The following is a 15,984-nucleotide window of genomic DNA, read 5'->3' as shown; positions in this document are numbered from 1 at the left end:
ATGTCTGGCAGCCCTTCCAATGAACAAATTTTTCCAAATGTCCAACCTAAACCTCTCCTGGCATAGCCTGAGGCTGTTTCTCTTGTCCTGTCACTTGTTACCTGGGAGCAGAGACTGATCCCCACCTCACTACACCCTCCTTTCAGGTCATTGTAGAGAGTGGTAAGGTCTCCCCTGAGCGTCTTTTTCTCTAGAATAAACACCCCCAACTCCTTCAGTCACTCCTCATCAGACTTGTGCTACAGACCCTTCCCCAGCTCCATTGTCCTTTTCTGCACCCACTCCAGCACCTCAATGTCTTTCTCCATGGTGAGGGCTCCAAAACTGGATATGGGGAATTATAAGGTATAATTGGGTTGTGAGCTGTAAAACCTGCCTGCAGAGGCACATGGCAGAACAAAGGAGCACATGGCAGCACAGAGAGGTTTGTCTCCACCGGACCCTGGGAGGAGGAGGTGTCACACAGCAGGCCCCTATGGAGAGGAGCCTGCCGGGAGCTGACGGACGGGTGAACAGTGAGTGATCACCCCATAGAAAGACATTTAGGAAGCGTGTTGCTGATGTGGCAACATGGGATAGGTCACGCCATATAAGGAAATACTGTGCCTTAGAAAGGTGTATAAAACCAACTCACTCCTTTGAATAAAACGTTCAGATTCTCTGCCGGTCTGGGTCTGTCATTCAGTCACTGACAACTGGACATAGGATGCGGCTGCACCACAGCCAAGTAGAGTTGGGTTTGAAAACTTGATATTCATGCTTAAATATCCTGAAGTGCTCTTTAATGGGCTCTGTGCTGGCCTTAAAAATGTAAGACACCTAAGTTCCAGTCCAAAAATCTTCCTAACTGATCACTGCTACTTCTGTAGCTTAGAACGATCTATAAATGTTGGGTTTCTGAGCATGGTCTTGTCACCTTGATGGTTAAAATGTGCAGCAGCACATTTTTCTATTGAGGAAAAGAGGATTATTTTAGGGATTGTAGGAAGTGACAAGATAATGAATCTCTGAACTTGTAAAAGAATATTTGGAGCCATATTCTACCCCAGTTAGACTATAAAATTCTACTGAATTGTATAAATTAGGATTAACCTATGGGCTTCAGTCTACTTTGTATTTAGGCACCTTGAGCTGATGGAACTATAGAGGACCCACATGATTAGAAATTTAAAAATGCAAGGAATGAAATATAGCTGTGTTTGTAAAATGGAATGTTGCAAACAAATTTGCTCTGTAAGTCTACCACCACATTGAAATCTGCTGAAAGTAAGTGCAAGTGCAACTTCCATGGAAATGCCTGGGTGGCACTCAGTGTGGTTCACAGGAAGTAAGCAGGGCAGAAAAAGAGACAGTCCTCTCTTACTGCTGTCCTCAGGAAGGCCTGCATGTCTAGGCTTGGTCCCCTAGGCTATAATGGGGGCTGTCTGGAGGTCTACCAGTAGCCTTCCAAGATGGTTCACTATCAAGAAGCTTGACAGAATAACAGTCAAATTTCTGTGTTTTCTGGGGATTTGGGGAGTGGGGGAAAGGGTGAGGTTTTGTGCAGGTGTGTTCAGCACCTTGTCTCTGTTCATATTAATCACTGCATTATCAGAAAATGGTCCACTATTTGCTGCTGAATATTTAGGCAAGAAGACTGATTTTCACAAATGAGAGTGTTATGAAAGATTCCCACCAGCGCCCTGTTTCTACACTGGAACAATACTTATCTGCAAGCAAAATATGCTGAAATGCTTAAAAGTGAAAATAATTTATCATGAAAGGAGGCTGTGATTCCATCAGACTTTGGGGAATGGTATCTCCAAGTGTTTGCTGTTGGATTTGCCATCCTGGACAAAGGCCAGACTAGAGGGAACACGGAAACAAACACATTGCTGTACTTTGTGTGGCAGAGCAAACATATTTGCCTTGCACTTCCCAGAACTTCCTTAAATAATAAAGAAAAATGTTTTTGTGTTCTTGACTGTTTGATTAGTATTGAATAAAAGACCAATGCTGGGTAATTGCTGGGTCACCACTACTATTGGCACTCGTAACTCGTGGCTCAGAGGGAAGCCTTGTGCCTCTTGCCCCCATAACCCTCAGGGCCAGGACAGACACCTACAGTGATCTGGGGGAAGGACAGTTGGCATCTGGAAGCAGGCAAACAATGTGGCCCTGGTACCACACATGCTTCACACCGTGCAAGGATTGGCAAGACCCAAGATGATTGATATACGTGGATTTGTACTGTGTTAAGCTGCACTGAGTGGGTTTATTGTCTCAGGTTCCAAATACATGTAATTCCCTAAACCTCCTTTTTGTTGTGTGGTGTTAGTACAGCCTAGGTAGAATGCTAGTCTTGCATGTTTGGTGCATGCAGGAGAAGGTATTTCTCTTCCAAGAGAAATACACATCCTTAATTTGTAAGCTTTTTTTCAAGGTAAAATCTTCTTCAAACGCATTGACTTGATGGTGGTTTTGCATCAAAACACTGTTTTGAGCTAAGTCGATAAGCCACTGACTGTAAGCCACTCCAAACTTAGTTGAAACTTTTGGAAGTACAGGTCCCGACCTGAGTAAACCTGTCCTCAGTTAAAAGTTTGCAACAAAATCCAAGGTAATTTGCTACTAAAAGTTTCATGTGAGGCTTAATATTGCATATTCATCTCCTTAACAACCAGCTAATCACTACTTATTGTTTGTGTGGCTGTACCAGTGAAGACGTACTAAAGCACGAACGCGAACTTCGTTTATCTGGACACTGCCATCTGCTACCTGTGGCAAGATCAGTGCAGATTATGAGCACTCACTTGGCATTGCCTGCTACTGTTGATAGGATGTGGTCTTTACTCCAGTCCCCATATTCTCTATGCAAGCAGCTAATCAGTCTGACCATTTGCTGAGTGACTTGACAACTGCAAGAACCAGATGTTAGGTTCTAGAATTTATTTTTCCAGTAGGGTCATTTAGGTCTCTGATTTGTTTCCTAGCTAGTCCTTCTTAAGTCTTTTATCTGCCTTCTTGGCTGATATCCATCAAAACAATAAAGCATTTATAAGTCTCAGTTTCCGCATAATCATCATCTCCAACTGCAATTCCAAGAAGTCCCCTGTGTAATGATGTGAAGGTTTTATTTTCCTTGTGAAAGCTGTGAATGAGGTACAGATTTTGTTATGTCAGATACAATATTCATATCTTGTTTATAACTGCTCAGAAGAACATCCTGTGAAGCTTCATTCACAGAATTGACATTTCAAATTTATCAGAACAGGATTTACACACTGATGTTGGTACAACTACAAAAGTTATCTCTGATGGGTGGAGGAACAAGTTTGTTTTGGGTGGAGTGAATCCATCCAAGTCTCCACAGGGAGCAAAGAAAGGACAAGAAAACCTGGGATAGCCTTTGCAATCATACTGATAACAAACAGTCACCCTGAAAACACTGGGGAAAGATAAACACCACGCATTTTCCTGGTAAGGGTTCTTATCCTTTGTTTACTTGCACTCAGAGATTAATATTAAATAAAACAAATGTGCTATATCTATGTATACACGCTATATATATGCATATAAATATTTTTAAGAGAGTGCAGTTTTCATACTCCATACATTTTGGTTTTGCATGAAGAAAAGCATGAAAAAAGAAAGCATTGCCTGATATGTCAACACTCATTAATCAATATTGAACAGAATCCTACTTGCACCTGTAAATTCCTGCTTCCTCTTTAGCAGATGTGCTTCTCTCAAGATGTAGATTACAATTCTCTCTCTCTTTTGCAGTTCTGCTATGAAGGAGTACCTGGTTCTAACAATTACTTGTATTATTTTTCAATCCTTCTTATTTACATGGTGATACTATCCTAATGTACAAGCAGTACCCAAAAATATATTAGTAGTTCTTCCAGCCAATCAGACATTAGATGAATTTGCTGTTTCAGATGTAAATCCTGGCTCAGAAAGTCCATTTGCAGAATGCCAGCAGACAGGGTGTACTACAGAAGAACCTCACCTCCTTCAAAACTCTTCCCCTTGGCTTCATGTTACTGGTTACCATCAGAGACAGGCTACTGGATAGAGGGCGCTTTAATCTGAATCACACCATTTGTACTCATGTCAAACTTTTTGCTTTGGAATGATACTCTTTTAACATTACCCATCTTCATTTGCACTGCTGGGTTGACAAACCTGGGTTTGGCAACAATATACAAACCCAAATCATCCACTAACAGCAATGTCCAGAATTAATAGTTGTGCCATCCTCAAGCAGTCAAAGGTGTAGTCATTGTTGTACAATGCTCAGAAGACACTGTAGTTACCAATCCAAAGAAATAAAATCCACGGAGTTGATCCTTCTTCTTTTAGTCATGATAAGTGGAATTTCTTCTCCACGCTGAGTAAACACAGAATCATAGTCAGGTTTATATAATGGTGCTGGTAGTGATATGCAGTACCATTTTCTCTAAAATACACTTTCAGATGGCAGGGTGCATTTCTTCCATGAATAGCATAACCTAACCCCTTTTGTTGTCACAAATTCATGTGCATCATGGTTTTTCAGGCCTTGTTAGAGGTTGTTATTTTTCCACATCCATGGCTACTGTGCTGTTTGAGCAGTGTTGTTGGCACACCTAATTAATGTCCTTGAAGAGATTGTCCTTTCTCTAGGGATGGAAAGATTAGAAGAATTGAAATGGGAGAAAGCAAATAACAGTGATGAAGTATTTTGCTGGGGTTTTAGGAGTTCTCCTTCTGTTTTCCTTTTCTCCTAAACAGTTTTCCCCATACATATTGCCAAGGGGACAAATTACTGGGTGCTTAAGGAAAACAAAAGACTTAGCCAGAGGGGGAGGGGGTCCATCTGGCTACACTCTTTCACCTGGGCTTGTGGGCTGTTTGTTCCTGGCGTTTGGACAGAGAGAGAGGCTGGAAGGAATTCATCAGCATGGCAGGCTTCTGCTTTTTTGGCTGCCTTCCTTCCTTCTACCAGAGAAACCCTGGGATTCCCAAGCCTGCCTTCCCTGCCCCGCTGGGAGCCGGGCGGTGGCCGCCCTGCCCCCACCGTTGCTTTGAGCCTTCACTACTCTCCACGTAGCCTGCCTACTGAGACTTCCGGGGGTTCCCACCACAGCTCCGGAGTTCGATACTTCTCATCTGCCACCCAGGATTTGTGCTTGTCCCTGCTGTTCCAGCCTGCTGTTCCCGAAGGTCCGGCCGGACACCGGGATCGGCTGCCCAGGGGTTTGTGAAGCCTTTGTCCCATCCCTTCCCGGGATCCCAGGCCGCCATTGCCGCGTGCTCCCCGAGCTCGCTCCGGAGCGCCCCCTGCAGCCGCGGGGGAACCATCGCACCTGCCCTGCTCACCGGGAGCCGCCAGCGCCCCTGCCGGCTGCGAGCAAAACTGCACCCGAGGGGAAAGGGCCCGACAGCCGAGAAGGCTGGGGCTGGGTTTGTGCTTCTGTTTGCTGGTACTGCCATAGTCAGTCATTTGCCTTGTTATACACATATATATAAAAAATAGTAAAGAACTGTTATTCCTATTCCTCACATCTTTGCTTGAAAGCCCCTTAATTTCAAAATTATAATAATTCAGAGGGAAAGGAGTTGCATTTTTTTTTTCATTTCAACAGAGGCTCCTGCCTTCCTTGGCAGACATCTGTCTTTCAAACCAAGACATATTTGAGTAACGGGTACAAAATCCAGAATTACAATTTCAGCCACCTGATTCTGAAATATATCACAATAATTAATTAATAGCATCTCTTAATGCAAGGAGGTGCTGTGAAAAGAAATGCAAGAAAGACTGAATGTTTCTGGCATGGTTCTGGTAATGTTCAGTCATTTGTCTAGTTTTTAAGAGAATTCACAAGCTACTGTTTGTCTCACTCTTGCCAGCTGTGACTGTGGAAGGGGCCCCTAATGCCATCAGCCAGATGATGAGGTTTACAAGACTCAGTTTGAATTCTCCCCAGCAGATTACTTCCCTCAGTTGTGTTTGGGCAGGAGGGCTTCCAGGGAACTGATTCCTTATGCTTCAGACAATTTTCATGTCTTTGTTTCCCTCTGTTTATTCCCTCTGGATAAAAAAATCAGTTACTATATTTAAAACATTTGGGCTTAAGATCCCACCATCTCACATGATAGGTGGATCATATGTATAAAACTTGCATATCTTGAACATTTCTTCTTTTAGTGATGCCAGCGTCTTTCTATCCTTAGTATTACAGCAGAAAGAAAGCGGCTTTACCTGCATCCTCTTCTGATGTGCAAGTGTTAAGGCAGCTCCACGATCCTCTGTGTTGTAGTGTTGTGCACAGGGTGTGTTGGTGGGCCAGTATAAGAAGGCAGTGCTCCCCCAATGCCTATCTTTTCCAAAGCTGCTGTGTCTTTCCCTTATGTGGACAGGTCTTTGAAAGGAGAGTTACCTTTGATCTCACCACTGAGTGAAAGCAAATGTCTATCTTCCATTCTGAACATCAGACAGAACATTCAGACAGACCCTCCTTTCCTATGGGTTGGCCATGGGAACTGTGGTGACAATGAGTGACCGAAGGCTCTTTCAGTCTCTTGCCTCTTCTGGGCCCTGCTTAAATTAACACCTCGTGTGAAACAGAAAATGCCTAGCTCAGCCTTCTGGATTTCATTTCAGAAGCATGCCTGTGTGCCCCTGCTGGGTCTAGGTATTCTCCTGGTCTGGAGGAGGTTCTGTAGCAGAGGTGTGGACTGTACTGGCAGGTTTCTGTCCTGGCAGATTTATTGGTCCTGGGAAACACTGTACAAAACAGCTGCTAAAGTTTGCTGGCATGGTTCTGGCTGCATTTCTGCTTGGGTCTTTGCTGGCATATTTTTCTGTTCCCAGTTGATAAGGCATTCCAAACTGAGGCATTCAGATGTCAGGTTGAATTTTCCCCAGCAGATTTACTTTGCAGATCAATATGCCAGCAAAACTTTGAAGTTTAGATGATATATTAACTTTACTGTGGGGGTTATTTTTTTATATCAAAAATATAATACCATCAATTATTCTTTAAAATTTCTGCCTTTTGTTTATTCATCTACAAGATCAAATCCTATGAAACTTTCACTCTAACTGAAGAAGCCATCAGGAAACTTACTTCTTTGATTTTGTTGTTTTATGCATCATCCCTTGAAGACTAAACAGCTTTCCATGTGCTTGTAGTAGGTAGCAGTAAAATACTATGGAGAAATTCTTAGCATACCACATATCTTGATGATGATGGATATGTCATATACTTGCTTTTGGTTAATAAAACAACTTACTTAGCAATTAAATAATTTGACAAAGGTTTTAAGGCAAATTCAGGCCAATAAAAAGTCATGAATCCAGAGTTCAAAGGTCTTAACTTCACTGAGAATGAGATCAATTTCTCAGTTCAATAAGCTTTCAGAAAAAAAAAAAATTCCTGTAAATGCTTTATTTTAAAAAATATTTTATAAGTGGTATTTTACAGTATCAACAAATATATAAATCTTAGCTTTACCATTGCATCAGTTATGTTTTATGTAGAATCTTATTTTGTGCATTTGTAAAACTTGACAAAAAAGAAACTATGACTGAATTTGTTGGCCTTAGTGACAAGGCAAGAAGTATTTCCTAAGTTCTGCAGAGCAAGAAAGAGACAGAGACAACACCCAGTATGGCTTTTATTTCAGAGTAGCAGGTCTTGGTATAGTTCTGAAGATTATGGTAAGTACTTCTTTATTATTTTTTAATACATTTATTAATCTTTTCCACCCACTGCTGCCTCTTAGCAATCAAGTTGGTAAGCATGAGCAGGCCTATGACAGATGCTCCTCTTGGTCAGCATAACCTCACAGAGGAAAGGGAAAAGGTTTGCCATCTCTGTTCATCCTACCTTCACAAAGAGGGTTCTATATGAATATATCAACTTAAATATGGTCGATACATATGATATGGAAAGACTAGGGCAAATTTATTTTTTAATATGTAAGTCGCCCTGTTTGCATTTTGAGTTATAGTCATCTTTCATAAGAGCTGTTTCTGTCTGTTCCTGAGCTGGATTATGCACAGCTATCTGCCTTCTCCTTTACCAAAGTGGCCTAAATGCAAATGCCAATTGTTAGCCAGTGTAAAAATCCCACTTTAAATTACAAAACTACTAATTGTCTTAGAGTTTTTCTTCTGCTCTGTGGATGCTAACATGTACATGCTCTATTCTACTCCCTGATTTCAATGGCATTGTGTGAGGAGGGACAGATTCTGCATTACAAATGTGTCCCGCCCAGTATTCTGTGACTGAGTTCAACTTTTGGGGGGCAGTTCAAAGAATCACAGTCAAATTCAGCTCTGGAGATGACAAAAAATTTCAAATGCTTTTGCAAGGTATATTAAAGAAGAAAGTACTGTAAATCTGTAAAACAGCCACAAATTGTGTAAGAAAGTTTTTTTTATGTGCAAGATATCCAATAATTGTTCCTAGACTGCTTTGTTTTTGTGTATAAAGAACTGATGTGTATAAAGGACTTCCATATTCTTTCAATTAACATTATTTTGATTTTAAATTAAAACAACAAAATAAGGAACAATGCAAGGTTTCCATGAAAGACCACAGTATCTATATTTCTTTATCTTGAGTGAACTCAGTAAGAAGGTGGGTGCTCTGTCTTTTCCTTGCTTAAATAAGAAAAATAATAGAAACAATCCAAAAGCATAAATATTTGTTTTGACTTCGCAACTTAAGTGAGAAGAAATTTCAGGCTGCAGCTATCCCCCTTCCTGAACTGATTCATTCTACCTCACTTGAACTCTATAAATCTTAAAAACAGGAAAGAAAGTAGTTTTCTGGAAGTTGTGACAGCTATTATTTGTTGTTTAAAGGTAAAGGAGTTGTGTTAGATATGTAAAGTTTTTACCTTTGTCAGAATGTTAGCAAGAATTTATATGTTTCTTTCTGCCTAAATGGGAATGATTACAATTAGAATGTTTCCACTTCCTGTCTTTGGCAGGTGTGGATGTCATAGGAAGAAAATTACATGAGACTGGTGTTATTTTATGCCCTGAGTATACCAGTTTACATTACGGGTTTTTGAACTCTGTTTACAGAAAGCGAAACTTTTTTTGTTAGAGAGAAAAAGTAGCTACAGGAACCAATTAAAGGATCAAAGTGCTCTCTTAAAATATACCAGACACTTCACAAAGTGCACCAAAACATTATTTTCAGAAGGACATGAAGAGTTGTTATTTGAAATGCCAAATAAACCACCAAAAGCTTCTAGTCCTGTTAAAACATTCTTCCTAATTGAAGTTGATAATCCACTGGGGTATAATCTTTATTATTTATGAACAGCAAGATGTGATTAATGGCCACAGTGGTACCCAATTAGGTAAAAAGCTGCTTTGTTTGAATCAATAGGAGCCACAAAATAAATACATGTTATTTTCAAGGGATTCTCTACAATTGTACATCTGTTGCAGACAGTTGCTGCCCTAGCTTTCATTTTATAGAGAATTGCAGTACTCTCACTTACAGAACAAAATAATAGCTTTGAATTTTAACAGTCAGTTTTGACAATGCAAATAACATACAGCCTTTACTAATCAGAACATCTCATAAAATCCTAGAATAATTATCCAGTCTAGGAAGAAGTTCTGCTTGTTTTTTCTTATCTTTCTTTATCCACTATGCTGTGGTGGATGACGGACTTCAGCCATGCTTTTAGGTGAAGGTAGTATCTTTTCTATGAGTAGAAGAAGCAGTCAAGGCTTTAGGCATGCAGTTGAGTTCTGACTGACTACCAGACAACTCTTATGTCCATTAAGGATTTGGTCCAAAGCCCAGTGAAGTTGAAGGACACCGTTTTAAGCCAAAGTAATGATTGAGAACCAGATCAAACTTGCAGTGATCTAAATTAAATCCACTATTTTTGAAAAAAATATTGTACTTGCTTGCTAGATTCCTATCAGGAGACCATCTGAATTTGTCTTTGTAATCTGTTTTACCATCTCAGAAACTTCCATTTATCACTGGGCTTTTAAACTTCCAGAAAACATAGTAATTTTAGCCAGTAACACTGTAAGGTATTTGCTTTCTTTGGTTATTTTCATATGCCTCTCCTAACTCTAGGCTCTTTCATAGTTTAAAATTCATAGCTAAAGTTACAAAGCTTCTTTTATCTGCTTATTAATTAATTATTGCTAATTACTCTGATATTGGAGTGCCTATTAAAAGCAATAAAACTAATATTGGAGACCTTGAGACTCCATCTTGACTATGTTCTTGTCTGTATTTTCACTAGTTATGAGCCCATACTTCTCCCAAAATCACTTTAAAAATTATAGCTTATCATATTCAGTTGCACACACTAAACTTGATAGGACTGAGTCCTCACTAAAATAAGCAGGATGATTTTGCACTACAGCTTTTTATGCACACCTAAAAAACTTCTAAACTACCTCAAACATAATGACTAATCCATGTGCTTAAGAATAGCTGTAGTATAAGAAAATTACAGAAATGGATAAACCAGAATGGATTTTTTTCATGTTTGTTATGAAGGTCTTCTTGTCCATATATAATTATGCAAGGTGAAGCTCTAGCTACTTTTTTTCTGTGGCTGTGAAAAAAGGGATCAATTGAGAACTTATTCCTACATGTATATAAAAGGAAAACCATGCAATTTAAGTCATGGCAGAAAAGTGACTGACATGGCATTTTTGAGAAGAGGGTTCATTTCTTTCTTCTAGTTTGTGAGTTTGAGAGCTGTCCTATCCCTCTGTATTTCAAGTCTCCTTCCAAAAAATAGGAACTTGTGAAATTGGCATACTGTTAGTAATAAGAGCTTAGATACCTATCTTGCATGTAAATGCCTCTGTTTAGACATCGAAATACCAGCAGGTAGCTACAGCCTGCATTTGAATCCCTCTCCTGCATTTACTATTCTTGATTACAATGAGAGTGTAACTTAAAAGGATAAACTGCGTAAGTACAGAGAGGAAAAACATACATCCTGGCAGGAATTTTTTGTGTGATCTTTCCCAAAACAGCCCAGAAGCTGGGTCAGCAAATGGTAAGAAAGTGCCTGCTGCAGTCCAAGCTCTGGTCAGTAAGAAACAACTGAAATACTAAGATCAGGAGTCTAAGGGATGGAATAGGTGAAGCTGCTCATACAGGTTATTGTAAAGAATTCTTTCTATATTCAAATCCGATCCTATGTAGGAAAAGCAATTTCTCTAGGTGTATTCCACACAGAAAAAGTAGTGGGATTGCTGTTCTCGAAGATGCAAGCACTCTGCAAGTGATCATAAGAGACTGAGTTAACACAGCTTCATTAAGGTTTAAGAGAGTATGGGTAAGATAGGTAGGAATGCAAAGAATTGGTTTGTATTATTATAAAGGCAACATTAGAATGGGATTTAAAGTAAGTTTTCTACTGACAGTTAAGTGCTGCTGAGGCCTTCAACCCCCCCCCCCAGATAAATAATCAAGACTAAAAGAAAATGCACCTTCCTGCATGGCCAGTAATAACTAAAGTACTGTTAGTTTTGCTGTGCTGTTTATTCTCCCATGACAGTGGCAAACTGCTGGCCCACCTTCAAAATTCAGGCTTGCAAATTTAAGTCCTACTGGTATCCTTTGAAAAGAAAATTACACTCTGCACAACATGAGCTTCTGAATAATTCTGCTGTCATACCTGAGACTGAACGTGCCAGAGTAAAAAAACCCCACTATTAAGCTACTGTCAGAAACTGCATCAAAGGTACAAGGAGATTTGAAAACTATGGCAAAATTGACTTGGATGTGATATATTTTATCAGGAAGCCCTTTGGATTTACATTTTATACCTTCAGGGTGCTCAGTCACATTGAACAAAGATGTGTTTAATACAGAGTGACTCTCCTTTCAGTTATATATGAGGTTTCTTTGTTCTTCAATAATTGTGACAGCCCATGCAGTTCCATGGTTTTTTTGTTCTTGTCATGAAAGTGCCAAGACAGTTACTCTTTGCAAGTTTGGAAGACCACAAACCACGCAAAATGGTAATTTTCTTCTAATAACGATAGAATCTGAATGAAATGTTCCCTTTTTATAGCATAAAACCCCATTATTAAGTTGAAATAAAGAAAGAGAAGGAAGCATATTTTGTCAAGTAAGGATCAGCATTTATTATTTTGAAAACAGATCACTGAGGACTGTGCATCCCGTCCTAAATTCTTACTATATAATTTTTCTGTTTGTGCTTTAGAATATATAACCTCCAACACTATCCAGATCTTGTGACAGGAATGCTTGTGAAACCGGTTATGCTTGACAATTTACTTTGGAATCTTCTATGTGAGTGTGATATACAAACTTTTCAGAGTCTGGGGAAAGTTGAAATCACAAATGAACTAATTAAGAATAAAAAGATTAAAATAATTTTTAAAAATGAAAAGAAAACAAAATAGTTAAGCTATTTGATCCCTGGGCCAGCTAGGAAATCAGTAAATTTTGTTTTCTATAAAGAAAAGGATAGGGTTGATCTATCTATTTATTAGGGTAAATACTCCGAACAAACAATAATTACAAGCATATTCTCCTGATTTAGACAAATCTAATTCCACAGAGTTCAGCTGAGCTCATTCCATAATTATGTGCTTATAATTATGTGCTCATTAGCAAGTTGGAGTTGTCACATAGCCCAAACTTACTGACTCCCAACAGTTTTAAAGCATGAAGGATACTGGTTTTGATTTTGATGAGACGTTATCAGTTCAATGCACACTTCCTAGGGGACTGCTGTGTGTAAACAGCATAGTCTGGTTTTTCAGGTTTTGTTTCAAATTGCTGTGAATTTGAAGGAATGTCAAGATGGAGAATTTCACCTCATGAGACTGAGACACTTTCAGAGCCATGAAGTTAGAATTGGAGTCCAGCCTGTTCAGGTCAAGAATTTTAAAAAATGCATTTGATGATGGGCAATGGACATTATGAGAGCTGGCAGAAAGGCAGAGGCAGACTTAGGAGGAGCAGTAGTATCTGTGCAGTATGTTTGGCAATGAGCCCACACCCCAAGCCAGGCAGTGGGGATGCTCCAGAGGGGAAGATTACATGGAAGAACTGAGAAGCCATGCAAAGGAAAGCATGGCAGGGATATCCATGAAAAAAAACGGAGCATTTGTTTCTGATATCTCAGGTAGGATATCTGTCCAAACATAACCTTCTACTGCAGCAAGGTACACATCAGCCACTTATCCAGGTTTCCTTTAGAGATAATGGAGAGAAAAGGGCAGTTTACTGCTGAAGCCACCTGCAGGAAGATGTCCATGTAAGTTGGACAACCAGCTCTTCTGGGAGCCAGTTCCTGTGTGTTGGATAAGAGGAGAACATAGACAGCCAGCTCAGATCACAGAGCTCTCACTGGAGGCTCCTAAAGTTGGATGTGGTGAAATTTTGCTTAGCATCTGATAAAGCTGGGCTGGTATTTCAAAGGGTCTGCAAATGATGTTCAGGGTGTGTTGTGGTCATAGCATGGGAAGCAGTGGCAGTGCCCAGTATCTGTCTCTGTATGCCAGGCAACAAATGCAGAACAGTCCAGATTTTGAGGGAATGAGGGAAATTAAATGGCTTTTCTGAAGGAATAATTACATTTCATTTTTTTCACATGTCTAGAAATGTCTTAAATTTTCCAGAAAGAGACAATAAAAAGACACTGTCACTGGCTAGTTGGTGGGCACTCAGTGTTTCTGTCTCCCCTGGTATGCTGGGCAGTCTATGATCTGGTAATGCAACCCCATACTCCATATCATTCTCTTTTTCTGTTAGTTGCTGAAGGTTGGAAGGGATGAACGATGCGGTCACTGTTCCTATGGTAATTATCTTCTTAACACTCATGTGCATAGCACATTAGCACATTTTCTTCTCATTTAGCCTTCTAATTCAGAAGACAGTGCCTGTTGTTGCTAGTGTGGTGTTACACAAAGCATAAATCGCAAACTTTAACATTCAATACAATAGCCTTTTTCCCTGCCTCATGGCTTACTATTTTCTGAAGCACACTGACAGCCTGGGTTTTTTTGTCTATGACCACGCTGCACCTAAGGAGTTTACATCCTTCCACTTGGCTGTTTGTGCTCCATCTAGACACACACAGTGATCCCACAGAATAAGCACATCGTTTTCTCTTATCTGCACTCTCTCTGCTATGAGAAACCTTCACATCTTTTCAAAAGATTAAACCCAGGCCAATAACCGTTTCACACAGTCCTCATTGCCCTTCAGTGGGAAGATCTGTCACATCAACACTCTGCAGTTGCTGATAACAGTAACTGTCAGGTTGAATTAGAAAAAATAGTAAATATTGTGTTTGTTTGTTTTGGCCATGTAACTGCTGAAATCTCTCTCTAATCCTTACAGAGTTTTCCCTGACCACAGAAAGTGATTGCTTCTGGTACACTGAACAATATACATCAACTCCCACAGCTCAGGGTAGAGTTACATTTGGAAACAATTATTGTTTCAGCAGTTTTCCTGACAGATGTACATACACTAGGAGTTTTCTATAGACAATGTCAATAAATAGTCTGGAAATTTTGTTTAGAAACTGATTTAGACTACACATTCATAAGGTGTTTGGGTTAAGGTTTCTCTTTCATTTGATCACAAATCATTCCTGAATAAATCAAGATCTCTACAAATGTATTAGATACTCACAGAATGTTCACAAAAGGGAGGATGAACAGCTTGTCTGTTCTTGTAACACACTATTGATTGGTCTTTGTAATTCACATATTAATGATAAATTAGACATAACAAAAAAGCAGTTTCAATAATTAGAGTGTGAGCCTACAAAACCAGAATAGCTTTCTTGAAAAAGCTTGAGAAAAAAATATGCTATTTTTAAATGTGGAAAACAATCACCACTTCTTTCACTGGCCTTTGTGGTATCACAGCTATACTTCTACAGACTACAGAGATTCCCAAATCAAACTAAAACTGAGCAATCCAGATTGTGCAGTCTACATTTTGCAGTGTAATATTCCACAGATTTCGCTCTTTAGAGTTGACAGTTCTCATTAGACAAAAACATCCTCACAGGGGTTAATTTTTCCCAACACTGTCACACTGCAGTCAATTTGATCCCACTGAACACACACTGACTGTTGAAGAAAGGTTTTAGGAACCTTAGTCCTGCCTCCTGTGCTCATGCTGCAGTGTTGATACATCTCCAGTTGCACTCAGCATCACAGCTTCCCATACACCTTTGTGCATGTGATACCAAATATCATGTAAATTTCTTTAATTCAAAAAATGTAATGGAGAGGTGTCCTTTGATATATGGGCAAAAAGTTTTAAACAAAAGCTTAATGGACGTTTATCCAAATACTGTATTTGTACATATCTATGAAGAAAAAGCCTCTGTTGGACAAAGGAAAAGAGGAGATGATTTACAAATTAAAGTAGTATGTCTCATTAGACTAGCTAGGGTAGGTGGAAGAAAAGCAGCCAAGCTCATGGGCACAGCAGTCATGCTTCAGGTTTTGGGGAGAAAGATGACAGCCTGTATTTTTAATTATTTTGCTCTTATTTCTGTGATGCAGGACTTCACCTTCCATTTGCTTTATATCTAGTCTGCAGATCTTGTGTTTATGAAGACATAAGCACCATGAAACACTCTGACACTCTCCATGTCCTTCATCTGAAGCAGTAGCATTATCTAAAACAAATGGGCTGCCTGGCCAAGGAAGGAGACACATGAGTGCTTTCGCACGCCTGCCTGCATTTCTGCAAGGGACCCCAAGGCATGAAAGCAGGAGGGGAAATGAGGCAGGGATGTGTGCTGTGGATGCTGCTGGAACGGTCAGTGTCCAGCGAGATCCAGCTGTGTAAATTTAACAAACGTAAAGAAGATGCAAAGGGGTGAGGGCAAAACTGTGTTTGTGCCAGTAGAGTGAAAAAAAAACCTGTTTGGCACAACTTGTGTTGACGCTGTGGGTTGTAGCTTGTGTGCCCAAGAAGCATGTGCATTCTCACATGCTTTTTG

The sequence above is a fragment of the Corvus moneduloides genome, chromosome Z (assembly GCF_009650955.1).
Source record: "Corvus moneduloides isolate bCorMon1 chromosome Z, bCorMon1.pri, whole genome shotgun sequence".
Classification (NCBI taxonomy): Eukaryota; Metazoa; Chordata; class Aves; order Passeriformes; family Corvidae; genus Corvus; species Corvus moneduloides.
The sequence above is the reverse complement of the archived record's forward strand: the minus strand, read 5'-3'. Positions refer to the sequence as shown.